This window comes from Polypterus senegalus, chromosome 2, assembly GCF_016835505.1.
Source record: "Polypterus senegalus isolate Bchr_013 chromosome 2, ASM1683550v1, whole genome shotgun sequence".
Lineage (NCBI taxonomy): Eukaryota > Metazoa > Chordata > Cladistia > Polypteriformes > Polypteridae > Polypterus > Polypterus senegalus.
Window position 1 is genome coordinate 188,578,971 of NC_053155.1, and position 15,142 is coordinate 188,594,112.

Sequence of the window (15,142 nt, forward strand, 5' to 3'; positions counted from 1 at the left end):
GAGGATAAGTAACACCCACCATAGACATTGCAGCGTCTATTTACTCAACAAGACACCAACAGGAAATGATTCACAAGTGTTTCTCTGTCTGCTTTTATCCATTCAGCGCTAACTTTTAGTAGTACCTTAAATCTACACAGGCTGTTACAGACTCCAATTAAATGTATGTTTTTATTATATGGTAATAATAAGAGCAGCTCACTACTCAAAGTGCTAAATACAGCGAGGACCCAGGATTCAAACTTTTTATCTCCTGACTGCTAAGCAGTAGCTTATCCACTTTGCCACCTGCATAGATCTGAGAAGGAGCAACTTTAGCACTATGACAACTGGTTGAAAGTGAAATGCACAAACAAACACATCCATGCAAATTTTTTTAAAATTTTGTACTGACTGATATTTAGGCTTCAGCAGCATGTCAATTGAACAATTTATTTTTCTTTGGTTTTATTCTTGAATAAAAGCACACTTGTTTTGCTATACCTTTTGTGTAAGAGTTTATTTGATACTTAGATTTCAGTCTTCAGTATGTCCTTACTATAACATGGTAACATTTTCTGTTTTAGCTGTGTGTTCAACATTTCTTGCCTCACATTTCCTATGACATTCTACATTTACATAGATTGTTGTAGACAGAAAACACACATGAAATGTATGTATTTCAAATAACGGTATTTCATGTGCCTGTATAATTCCTTAGCACTCATTGTCAGATAAACGCTTCAACACAGACTTAAGCTGTGAAAATTGTAGCTGCCTGATTCCTTAATCTGGTAGAATGGGGCGTTGAGGGAAGGCATGCTGTGTGGTATTAATTGACACATTTGCAAAACTGAAATGGGCAATTGTCACAGTGATAAGGAGCTATGAGCTTCCTGGTGCATTTCAGGAAAATTTAAAGGAGGTCAGGAACTGCAAAAAATTTCATCCGATTCAGGGACTCTAGTGTTAATGACATGTTTTGTTTTAGTTTTCATTACCATGGGTTGCCGCCAATGTTCTTCCTACTAAGTGGGGTTTTGTGACCCCAGGGTAAATTGGTAGGAGATCTCTGAGCAGTAATGGGACCCAGAGGTAATGCGGTAATCCCTACCATTTATTACCATCTCCTACCCCCTGGAAATTGCAAGACAGAACCAAGATAGCGTGTGCAAGCCTGGATATCATTATCTCTCACTTAAATCTACCCCTTGCCTTTTTCCTTCTTGCCTAGTTAAGCCTCATGGAGACACAGAAAGTCGGAGGGTGCAGATAAAATGATAACTGGAAGCATCCTGCCCAGTCTGCTAATGTACTCCATGAGAAAGAATGCAAGTAGTGTGTAGTATGCCTCCCTGGCAGCTATGCATGTGATTGAGCACGCCTGCGCTGCTCACTCTGAAAAGGGAACAACCTAGAAAAGGTAGAAGTAGCATAACCTTCTCTATTCTACCCCAGTGGCAGCTTGCTACAACCACAGGGTCATTCAGACTGTAGTCCACATATGAGTAAAAACAGTAAAGTAAACCACCAGACATCAACTTGTAATGTGAGCTCAGTACTTGACACACATAAACACCTCTACTGTTTTCACAGAAGAAATACTTTGGTAGATCACAAACTATGCAGAAATATGATAATTCTACACCATCTATTGAAAAGTTTTACTTGAGGGCCCCTTCACCTACATGGTGTAGGCTTTGCCATTAAACCTTGGCTCCACAAAATCATACCTGAATCCACATTTGGAATCAGAGGAAAAATGATGACATGATGCATCCCACTCAACACAAAAACACCCTCATCAGCGCCTGTATCCCTACTTTAAATTCAAGTCAGCAGACCACGGATAAATTCTCTTCTGTCATCTCAGATGCTATTGAGAAAATAAGACAGAGAGAAGCTACTAATTCTTGGAGACTTTAATGCAGGGGTGGGAGCAGATAATGAATTAGGAAAGGGTATATTGGGCAAGCATTAACACTCAAAGTCTAACATCATCTGGTTGTAACCAACTCCCTCTTCATCTTTAAGCTAAACATAACACATGATGGCAGTACCTGCGATCAAAACACTGGCACCTTCTTGATTATATCATTGTGAGGCAGGCATACCTTCCATCTGAATTATTTGTGTGGAAAACTGATGGATGGACCATTAAGTGATTGTGGCAAAATTTAAGTTACAGTGTAGCCCATGTAGATAAAAAAAATCTGGAAAATGAAGAATAAACACCACACTACTGCAAACACCCCACAACACAATGCAACTTGTCACAACTAGCAAAGAATCTCTCAACCATTCCTGACGTCTTCACTCAAATCATAAGTCATTTCCTTTTGCAATCGTCTATCTATTAGGCCAATGTGGATTACCTTGGATTACCCTTAAAAGGCACCAGAATTGTTTCAAGCTAAATGCACCACAGATCCACAATCTCCTTTACTCAAAACTAGCTCATGCAGCATACCTTGCCAACCCACAATATCCTGCTCTTAAAGCACATCTCTTGCTCCTCAGAGCAGAAATCCAAAGGAACTGTTTATATCATGGAAAATGAATTATGGATACGAATGCTAGAAAAACACAACAGTATGTTGACACAACATCATAGCTTTTACAATGCAATAAAATTCACCCCTGCCAGATCTGCAAATGGTATATCTCTGCTCAAAGAGAGGAACAACACCCTCCAGAAATGGGCTGAATACTTCAGAATCCTATTAAACTGGACACACATTACCAGTTCTCAAAGTCAGAACATCTTACTGAGCCTACCACTAGTTCAGAATATTAACACATCACCCAACTCCTTTAAAGTTTGGCATGCAATTATGGGCCTCAAAAACCACAAAAGTGAGGCCCTGTTGGAATACACACAGAGGTGTTTAAATGCATTGGCTACCTCCTTACATGCCACTGTAAGGTGTTTGGACTTCACTTCCAGCAATTTCATAATTTTCAATGGTCAGCTTAATATCTTTATTTGTAAAATGATCAGCTAGACACCTTCACAATGTAGCGTTTTTTTCTGTCCCCACTGCTCTGCACCTTGATCTATATGTGTACTCAGAAGTTTTTCTAAATGATTCACCAATACTCTCAAAGTATTGTTTTGCATCTGAATCTGTCCCATTCACTCTTAAACCTGAGATCTCTGATTGATGTTTATTGCTAAGATCTTCTCATTAAAGAACATGGAAAATATTTCTGATTTTCCTTTCTATTACAATGATTTATAACTTGAACTTTAAAGAGCCTTGTCACTCAACATGCCTTGTCCCATAATTATTCTCTGTCTTACATAGCTGCTGGTTTGATACATAATGCCTAAAACAATTAGGTGTAATTAAGAAATATGCAGACCACCTTAATTAAAATATAGCTGCACCTATAAAGAAAAAAGAGTAGACACATTGTGCACCTGCTGACTTGGTACTGCGATAATGACATTTTTCTGGGTAGGTCCACAGGTGCCAACTGGCTTTTAATTCTGAATGCCATGAACCAAACTCTGTCGTGCTGCTGCCTGTTGGCCAAATCCAAAATAATAAAACAAGTCTGACTTTGTCCTGCCTGTCTCTTGTCTGCTTTTTTACTTTGGTCACTGTTCTTGATGTTCTCTCCCTGTCACTGTCTTATTAACTAACTGGCATCTCTCCTGATCTAAAACTGCTTTGCCTGTGCCTGTTTGACAGCAAGACATGTCACAATACGTTTGCACTGCAGGACTCCAGCTGAAAGCTGCAAGCGTGACCCACACAACAGCGTGAATAGTGCTTCAAGATTTGCAGATGCACTAGTAAAAAAAAAAAAAGTTAAAAACATTAATGTAGTGAAGCATGGTGCCAGCACATGTAGCCCATATGGATTTAAACTCCTTTTATGGCTGCTTTTATGACTCATTGTCCAGGGCTTTTATACCGAGCCATCAGTACTAGACTGATAAAAGAGGATGGTGCAGATGCTCAGGATTTTGATTGCTCTTATATTTAAACAATAGTTACCTAAGCACCACTATAATTCTTCTTTTTATCTCCTGTTTGTATTTGTTTTTGTTGTGCTGGCTAATGCTTCTCTTACCATAATAATAAAGAACAAAAAAGCACCTAGAAATGTACATGAGAGTTCAATTATATTTGAATATATACCTATTTCTAATTTGAGTAGTCAAACTTTATTTTTTGGCTAATTTGACAGCCCAAGTTCTTGCTGTTGTGATTTTCAACATGTGCATTATTGCAGTCACCAATCTTAACGACAAACACCTTGGAAATGACAATGGTGTCCATATACAATATCATCTGGATGCAGCCTATTTAACATCTGACATCTACTAGCCTTCACTAAGATCTCAACTTCTTATATCACTAAGCTCTGGGGCCTCATTTAAAAACGGTGCATACTCACAGAAATGTTGCGTATGAACGTTTCCACATTCAGATGGCGATGTTTAAAATCTAAACTTGGCGTAAAGCCACGCACATTTCCACGGTAACTCATACCTTGTCGTACACAAGTTCTCCATGCGGTTTTGCAGACTGGCGGCACCCAGCGTCAAAGCAATGCTACTGTTCCTGTGTGATTTATCTTTCTTTTTCAGATCCACATCCCTGACGCAACTTTATAAATACACTGAAATTAACTGCATATTGTTTATTAGTTTAATGCATCTGATTGAAATTAACCTGTAACAATATAAGGGTCCACAGAATGGTCAAACTATTCTAAATACCATAGCTGCTTTAGCGTTGTTACTCTTACTGCACCTTCTTCTTCTTCTTCTTTCAGCTGCTCCCTTTAGGGGTTGCTACAGCGGATCATCTTTTTCCATATTACTCTCACTGCACCACTGGGAGCAGCTGATCAGAAAGAGAATTATCGGTATACAGCATCAAGCACACGCTGCCTTAGCCATGCTTCCTACTTGAACTGCTTCTCACACAGCAAACGCTTCAATACCTTTACTGCATGGTTCAGAAACAGTTTCATTCCAAGAGCTCTAAATGCAATCAATCAACTGCTCTTTGTAGAACTGTTTGTACTTATAAGTACAATTACCTCACTGCAAACTTGTGATACAGTTATAATATTGCACAACCTGAGCCACTTTATAAAGCGCATATTTACATATGATGACGATACCATTTTTAAGATGAAATTTGGCAAAATATGTTTATTATATTATACAGACTAGCAAAATACCCACTCTTCGCAGCAGAGAAGTAGTGTGTTAAAGAAGTTATGAAAAAGAAAAGGAAACATTTTAAAAATAACATAAGCTGATTGTCAATGTAATTGTTTTGTCACAGTTATGAGTGTTGCTGTCATCAAGGATTTGATTATCATTATTTGTTTCAATCAGGTTTGTATTTGGAGGACTTGTTGTTTTGAAGTTACATTCCGTGTTTGTCAACCGTTGTAAAGATAACGGGTTTCATTCATTGAAGTATTCACTACACAAATTGCTACTCGTGAATGTAAGATGTTTAACAGGCATTCCCGGTATTAACTTGTGCTAAACGTACCATGGTGTGACGTAAGGGGAGCTGACTGTAAAAAGGCAAGGAGGCGCGTATTTTGAACGAAAAGGGAGAAGACAGTGAAGGAGCGGAAAAGTGAGAAGGAAAACTGTTTAAATAAAGAGCCTGCCAAATTTCAGCCTTCCACCTACACGGGAAGTTGGAGAATTAGTGATGAGTGAGTGAGTGAATGAGTGAGTCAGTCAGTGAGGGCTTTGCCTTTTATTAGTATAGATAAAACTTTTTTAAAATAATCTATTTTGTTAATAATTAAAGGACACGGTGTCGCTACGCTAGCAAGGATCTGGTGCTCCATTAACGGATTGTTTCTGCCTCGCACTGTATGCTTCACTGGGACTGGCGTGAAGGACAGATTAATTAAACAAGCACTACGAAGATATTTCAATTTTCCTTAAAAGTTTTGAAGAATCGGCGTTATAAGCTTACAGATGGCTTAACGTCTGTTACAGAGCTGATTGTGTGGCAACTGGGTATTTGGAGAAAGAAAAGGAAGGACAGGAATTGGAGGTTTGTACGTTTGAAAGAGACAGTACTGCTGCAATAAATTATTTTATCAAAGGTCGCGCAAAATCACTGCGCCACCATGTTCCCATGTTTAATAACATGCTTTAACTCCTATCATCATGAAAATTATATCATGTATACATCTCAGTATTTTAGTTATTCAAAGAGCTGTAATATCATGAATGTAATGGATTCTGTGTCCAGTCGGAGGTAGAGAAAGACGGTTTAAGAAGCACGTAGTGATTCACTCATATAGAGCACATAGAAGATCAAATACAAAACAAAGCATTTAACGTACTACTTTAGTTACGATGGGATTTGAGAAACTAGTAAAGTTTATGGTGTTCTACTTTAATGACAAAATAAACTACATGATTAAAGTGGAAATTTCGAGATTAGAGTTGACATTTCGTGCTTTTTCCCCACTGTGTGCCCTTTTTTTTTCTCTGTACCCTAATAAGCTTTCATATGAAACAGACGGTGGGCTACGACTCACCTTTTCACGGCGACTTTGATATGTGACTTCTTTTTTTATTTCGGGCACTGTGCGACTTTGTGAACTTGAACTTTTGAGTTTCCCCGAAACGCTATGTCACTTGATCAGCTTCCTTTTCTTGTTTATACCACTGTTTAAACCAACAAATAGTACATTTTTCCTTGCCTTCGCTTGGTATTCGCTGAAATTGTTGTATTTTTCCTTGTGGTTTTGCCATTGTCTTTTCACAGAATGCTGAGCTTAAGGGCTATTTATATTGACTTACATATTCAAAGAGGCATAATTATTGGAGGAGTTGGGGCGAGACAGCAGGTGCGTGCATGTGCATTACTTTTCACACTGATCGGGATTTGTGTAGCAGAAGAACGTGGAAGTTTGCATACGCACAGATTCCTGCATCCGGATTTTTCTGTGCGTACGTACATTCCCGCTTTTATGCTTACACCATGTTATAGTGTGAGTTGTACGCACGGCGTTTTACATGAGGCCCCTGGTCTGTAGTTCAATGCCAAGAATACACAAATCTTTATGCAAACTACTTCCACTCTGAACCCACTCTCATTTCACATTACTATCTACTTAATCAGTATTCTTTTCTGTTAATGTAATACAGATGATAATACTCAGCATGCTTACACTTCACTCCCAAAGCCTTTGTAGATCTCCATTCCAAAGTGTTTAAGAACTGTAATCTATCTTCTTTCCCTATAAATTCAGTATACAAAACCGTATGCATTTCCACTCTCCTCTGTGAATCAGAGGGTTGGACACCATACTATAAACACATAAAAACTTAAAAAATATTCCTTGTGTGTTGCTTCTAGCACATCTTGGACTCTGATTTATAGATCCACATCCAAACCCCAACATTCAGAACCTTCTGCCTCACAGAAAACTGTGCTGGTTGGAACATGTCATCCAAATGCCACCATATCCATAGACAAGTCCTCTATGGGTAACTGAGAGATGGATGGTGTTGCACTGGAGGACAGAAGATGAGCTATAAGGACTACATGAAGAACTGTTTGAAGCGATGTGGCATCAAGTCATCAGCCCTGGAATCCCTGGCTCTGGACAGAGACAAGTGGTGTTCTGCCATCCATTATGGTATCGTATACCTACAGGAGGAGTTATTCCAAAAAATGGCAGAGAGGAAGGAAAATATCCACCATAATGCAATGGGACATCCCATCCTGATGTGGCCTATATCTTCCCCACATGTGATAAATCCTGTGTGTCATACACTGACCATTAAAGCCTTGTGCATTGCCATAACTGCCAGGTTGTAAATTGAGAAGGGGAGCAACTTTACCATCTTTAATGATGAATGGCCAGATTTAGAGGGTGTTGGTTTTCAGCACCGTGACCAGTGCCTGGAGATTGATGAAGTGGAACAAATAACCAAGCTGACAGCTGGCAGGCATCTAAGAGATCCAGAAGTCAACAGCAAAAAACCTGGCTTGCTAACCACTGAGCTTTCCTTCTTCCTTTAGGTTCGCCAAAGTTTCACTTTCCATTTTACAACGTGATTACATCTCTTTTTTTCCTGTCCAGGACACTGCCCCATTTCCAGTCATCTATCCACCCTATTGGTTACTGGAGCTATTTGCATGGTCTGTGAATCACTTTTGTCACATCTTTTATTAAGTTAGCATAATATTGATAAATCTGAATAAAAAATATCAACAAATAAACATGTCATCTAATTTTGTTTTTTCTGTAACGTCACCAAATTTCTTATCAGATTCATTAAGGCATTGTTGAGATTTTGGGGTATTTAGTTTTTCTATTGTAGGAGGGTTTCTAAATACCTAAATATTGATGTATTGCATTTTTTTTCTTAATGCATACCTACTGAACCAGATGTATCATCCTGCCAAATTTTAGCTTTTTAACTAAACATGAAATAATGTGATTGTTGATGAGTGAGGTTTTTTTGATGAGAGATGAACATTCATGTTGCTTTATACAGTGGCTAGCTGATATCCTTAAGTACTTGTTACATAGATTTGGAATTCACATAAATTCCATCTACTTTATTTTGGATAAGAAAATATAGCTATTTTAAGACCTAGGAAACATTCTGTATCTGAAGAAGCTTTAAAAGATATACTCCAGGTGATCAACAAAAATGTTTATTTTAATTATTTTATTCTGGTTTATCTGTGGAGGGCTTCCAGAAGAAGTAAGTGAGTGTTTAATGTTTGCTTCTAGTAAGTAGTATAGTAGCATATTAGGGCAATGCAATTTATTTTGATGAATTGATATGTTAGGATACATGCAAGTGTCTGTGACTGCTCCTGTAATGACTGACATCTATTGATGGTTTAAACCTTGAGCCGGATATTGTTGACAGAGTTAGCCAAAAACATGTTACATATAAAGCAGTTTCATAATATGTGAGAATTATGTTTTATGGATTTTTCCTTTTATAATATCTGTACTTGTTTAAGAGGTTCTTATTGTAATAATTTACTAATACTTTATTGATTACGTAAGTATATAAGTATCTCATTCTCTCCGGCCTTTTCCAGCACTCTTTTAATATAATGAACTAGTCCTTCAATCCGTTTGAAGCCTGTGTAACTATCATTGTTATCTTTTGTTTATTCTTTGGCCATTAATCAGCAAATTAAGGTCTTTGAAAGAAATCTTCATCAAGCAGAAAAATTTATGACCGTCACACTGTCTATATATTAGTAAGAACTGGCTATATGCTATTACATGTTTAAAATATTTTTCTTCAGCCCTCACATGTAAGTGCTATTACCCGATAAACTCCTCATTATACATATTATATCTGTGTTTTCTTTGAGCTAATCTATTGCTATTGTGCATTAATGTACCCTATAAATAAGAAGAACATATGAGAATGCAGAAGCGTTTATGGCAGTTAAGATACTGATGAGTTTTACTTTTATTTCATTTCCTTATAGGGAACAAAACACACTTTTGAAAAAGCATAGGAGAATATCCCCACTCGAAATTACATTCTTGTTCTTAAAATGTTGCCTACCTCTATATCCATTGGACAAACCCTTTTATATTGTATCAGTGGTTTCAATCAAAGGTAATTGGTCATAGATCAACAGCCTCAGTGTCATGGGAGTCACCTGAACCTGAGTGTTGGGTGAACACAATTTATTTTTTCCTTTCTCGGTTGCTTTAACATCTCCCAATTTTCAGTATATAAACTTCTTCAACTTACTGATTTACCTTAGATTCAAAAAATGCTAAGTGGTACAAGGTGTTATGCTGACCTGTGTAGTCGAGTAGTTGAGTTCCGCTGAAGATGCTGTGGTGGTACTTTCTTAAAAATGATGTTTCCTATAATGAACTAAAATCTTGGGACACATCTACTTCATTAACAAAGTATTGCTGTTTTGAATTTGTTCTCTGTTTCTTTTTTGTGGAGGCTAGCAACCTTTGTGCTGCCTGGTCCATGCATCAAGGGCTGTAAGCCAGATTCTGTGTAGCTGAGGTACCCTTCCCAGGCACCTCCTTCTGCTGCTGGTACAAGTTTGTCTTATCATTTGCTGTGATATTGTTCTGAATTGCTTGGAACTGAGGACTTTAATAAATTTTGATTTAATTGTTCAAGGGGATAATATGAAGGAATGGCAGGGGTAAATATATACACACCTTCTTATAGGTGGACCTCACTTGCTTTTTACTTTCAGGCAGGTTTATATTTTGTATGTTGGAATGGGATGGTTGCTGTTCTGTTTACATGGATTTTTTTTCTTCTAATATATGAGTAAGGAATTTTGTCATTCAGCAAAAATATAGATTGTGGGGATTAGGCTTTTTGCCTACTTGCAGGTCCCTGACACTCATCTTTTTTTCCTTTATTTTAGCCGTTTTCCATATTCATTCTCTCTGTCTTTTCTTTTTATCTCTCTAACTTTGTATTGCCTATACTTATGACAATTTTTAGAATATTTGCGGTGAGCAAACTAATTTTAAAAGTATATTTTTATCCCTTTATTGTAAGAGATTAGATGTGTTTTTATACAAAAATCAAGGTTTTGAGCAGCCTATGTCCTCAGAGTTAACAATAGGTGCAAGGAGTAGCTATCCTGCAGTATCACAATTCAAGCACAAAATGTTTAGGTAATGGGCTCTTAATTTTGTTAGGTTTTAATGGAGATACAACAGAAAGGATTTGCTATCAGATTAATTTGTTGCTTTACTCCTTGTCCATTTTCTTTCTTTTTATTATGTATCACATTTTGCAATTTAAACAGTACAAAATTATCTTCCAGCAACACATACTTTTTTTATACAGTATACAACCAGCAAAGTTGTAAAAAGCAACCTGCCTAAATTTCCTCAACCTACATATAATAATATATGTATTTCTATGGATTCTACCAAAAATTGCAAATCTGAATTAGAATGTCAAATAGGGAATGGAATATATCCATTCTTAAAATATATTCATTTTCAGTCTGTGGAACACATGCTGTAATTTAGCTAAAATTATATGTCACTCAATTACATCTCTTATTAGAACTGTCTAGGACATGATCCAAATTGTGAACAGTGTCATCAGCATTTGCTTCACCTAAATTCACACATGCTGAGGGGATACTCAAAATGTAATCTATTTTGAGTTAAAAATTTGCATATCTTTCAGATAGCCTTGGACTTAAAATCACTCCCAGTCTTCCAACAGCAATATTTGGAATAAAAGAATAAAATCTATTGTGCTTTCCTTCACTGTATATTGTATTGTGAAAAGGCTTATTTTGTGCAGTTGTAAGAATCCTAACTCACCTCCCTTTACTCATTTGGAAAATGAAAGTATTGTACTGTATTGTACTTTAACTAGAAAAAATTAAGCCTCTGTGAGGAACTATTCATGATTTCTTTTTAACGATCTGTCAATTGGAAGCTCACATCTTAATATGATGAGCTACATCAGGCTGGGCTCTTTTTTATATATAGCTCTCTGAATTAGGTAGAGGAAGGCATGTATGTGAAAACTTTTTTTTAAAACGCATTGTCTGCACAGATTATCCCTAATCCATGACTCCAAAATCTGGATTTTTTTGAGTGCCTACATGACACCACCCATGTTGCTTCTAGTTTTATTTGTTGCAGAGTGAATGTGGCCAGCTTACACCAATTGGCCACAACATTAAAACCACTGACAGGTGAAGGGAATAACATTGATTATATTTGTATAATGGCACCTGTCAAGGGGTTTGATATATTAGGCAGCAAGTGAACAGTCAGTTCTTGAAGATGATGCATTGGAAGCAGGGAAAATGGGCAAATGTAAGGATCTGAATGACTTTCAAAAAGACCAAATTCTAATGGCTAGAGAACTGGGTCAGAGTGCCTCCAAAATGGCAAGTCCTTTGGGTTTTTCCCAGTAAACAGTAGTCAGTACTTACAATAACTAGTCAAAGGAAGTACAGCTGGTGAATCGTTGACAGGGTCATGGGAGCTGCTGGTAATGTCTTGGCACCAGAACACCTTCACAGGTCTTTTGGAAACTATGCCTTGACAGGTCACATCTGTTTTGGTGGCACGAGGGGGATCTACATAATATTTGGCCAATGGTTTTAATTTTTGTAGCTGATTGGTGTATGCGTAGATTCCAAATGGATTTATTCGTTCTGAGTACCGTATGGGAGAGAGTGCCTGGTCCCCTGTGAAGCATCAAATGGCACAAAGCTATAGCATACTACTAATGACCTTGAGCTCTGTAGATTTAACGGTTGTCCCCATGAATTGCCACAAAGGTAGGAAACGCAATTGATAACCAGGGTTGGGGTCCCCCGTGAAGCAGCAAGCACCATGAAGCACTATCATTTGATCGACTGTTGGGTAGTGGGAGGGTCCCCTGTGAAGAGCCACAGTGCTGTGAGACAGTTTCAGTCTGCTTGCTACACATTCTGGGGGTGGAGGCGAAACGATAACACCTGCATGACAGTTGAAAAGTGCTATTATAATAACAGCTTGATGATATGAATTATATGCTTGGGTTGTTATTAGCTGGTTTGGCTGCTTTTCTCTACTTGATCACTTGTGTCTCCAAGATATCTCATTATGCCAATGCAAATAATCCAAAATCTGTAAACATATAAAATTCAATATACCTCTGGTCCTGGGTGCTTCAGATTAAGGACATTCAGCTTGTATTACTGTGTAGACTATTTTGACTGAACTGGGATTTTCTGTTTGAGTTTGGTTTTTTTTTTAATAAACATAAAGTGCTTGTGTATCATGTTTAAGGCAATATTGATTACAATGCACGTTTTTCAAAAAATGCAATCTAACTTCACTTATGGTAGAAAAATATACTTGCAAATTAGTGCAGATAGACTGGATAAGATGGATAATACATTAATCATGCAAATGCATAAAACACCTTCTTTACTTTGATAATACAGGAAATAACCTCTGTGTTGTTAAGTAGTGCATGGATATCAACATTTGGCTAAATTAAAGTTGTCTTGATTCTAAAACGTCTTTAAGATTCTAAACTAGAAATATGCTAAGCTAAGGTTTTCTTGCTAGGTGGTTGTTACATAATTTGTCAGCAAAGCCAGTGTGGTTTACTGAGGAACAAAGTTTGGAAATCTTACATAAAGGTAGGTAATAAAAGGCAACACAACATGTGAAATTAACATTGGAGTTAGAAGACAAATCACAGGAGGGTAAGAAATAAGTATTTTAAGTGGCACTTTTTACCTTTACTAACTGAAATCTAGGAGTAATTTATGAACAGTTACGGTCATTTTTTGAAATGTAGAAAAAAAACATTTGTTTCTTCTCAGAACAGTAAATACCAACTTACAAATTACATAAAAATACACATTTAGAATGTATATTTTCAGTTTCCTTTTTTATTAAAACGATTAATCAAAACATAAGCAATATATTGATTTTGTCAAAATAAAAAAAATATTTCATATGTCACATCCAGTTTTGGTCAGATGAAGGTTTAAAACGATAAAAGCACTATTTTAGAAAAAAAAAGGAATATAGTTTTAAAAAATTATAAACATATAATTGTTTTAAATATAATTATTACCAAAAGTAGTCACTTCGTAGTTTTTTTCCCTCGTATAATCCTCTGATGGTGTTTCACTGTAGAATGACCAGCAGGTGTCCGCTAACATAGACTCACTTCACTATAATGTCCTGGTGGAATCTTTCCCCATGTTCATCAGAGACTGACCCCTGTATTGTATTGCAATGATGTCAATGAGACTGTAGGAAGTGAACCTATTGCAGCCAGCAGGAGGAGAGAACTTCCTGAACTAGTTCCTCATAATTGTCAGCTGTTGTATCCCTTTGTTGCACACACATCTCCTCTGCAAAGAAAGAGTGTGTGTTCTTTTACCATTTTCTTGCCTGTTACCTGGTCAAGACATATTGAGACAGCTTACCCTACGTATTTCTTAAAAAAAAACATTTAAACAACTTTCTCACTTCTGGACACTAAGAGAACACCTTTCTAACCTTCTGAGTATAAATGTTGGGCTATTTTCAAGGAACAAGTAGAGGGGGAAAATACTGATTGAGAGCTAAACATGTATAGCAAATAGTTGATTTTATGTTGATTCCACCTGAATTAGTGTTAAAAATGAGGTAGACTAACATTTTGTACCTCAAAATGTATTTGAAGTAATATTCTGAAAAATACTTATGTCATAAAAAAAAACATATTTTTTGAGAAAAGTGTTTTTCACTGAATCCATTATCTTATAGAAAATATTTATGGTAGAGAAATTCCAGAAATGGATTCAGCACATTTGGATTTTTTTTGCTCAGGAGCATTTGTGTGTAGAACAGTGTACTATGTTTTAATTAGTATATTATAGTAAACTTATTTTTTTGCACTCATTCATTATAGCTTGACTTTTCTTTTTTGAGACTAACTTGTTTATTGTGTGTCAGTATTTTTGTTATTTTTCATTTATAGAAATGTGCTGCATATAATTTTAATTACCAGTTTTTGTTATTGTTTATTGTGTGGGTTTAGCTCATAGTTTTGTTTTATGTCCTGCAGTACTTAATTAAAACTCTATTTGTGGGTTTCTGACATCTGGCTAGATTGATAAGAGGAGGCAGAGTAATGAGAAGATTTGTGTTTTATTTAACATATTATTTAATTTTCTGGACCTGCTTATTACAGTACAAAGTCTTTGCCAAAGATAACCAAAACTGAATATGGCAAGAACCAACCCTGGATATGATGCCATTCCGTCAAGGCAAAGCATAAACTAGACAGTGATTGTCAAATAATTATTTTATTATATATTTTTTACTTCCTTTATACCTTCAATCTCTCATTGAAATAATTGCAGTAATTTATAGGTACTCTGTCTTAATGCACTTCCTTTCTGTAGGCTTGTCCCAGTACCTCTTCATCAGTTTCATTTACAAATAAATACAGTACAATTTAATACTGCCTGGGCTGTCAGTCAGTTTGTTTGGCTAAACACAATATATATAAAGAATACCTTTTTTTCTTGAAAAAAATTCAAATGGCAAAATTTATTCAAAAACAAAAATCTTTTCCAAAATACAGTATAATGAAATGTAAAGAATAGCTATTTTAACTAGATAATAAATGTACATCTTTGTACATGTTAATAAA

The 15,142-nt window shown here is 36.5% G+C and overlaps 1 protein-coding gene across 2 annotated transcripts in view; it reads left to right on the forward strand.

Moving 5' to 3' along the window:
* pir (pirin) overlaps nt 1-15,142 on the forward strand; it is a 149,522-nt gene that overhangs the window by 11,453 nt on the left and 122,927 nt on the right. The window lies entirely within an intron of this gene.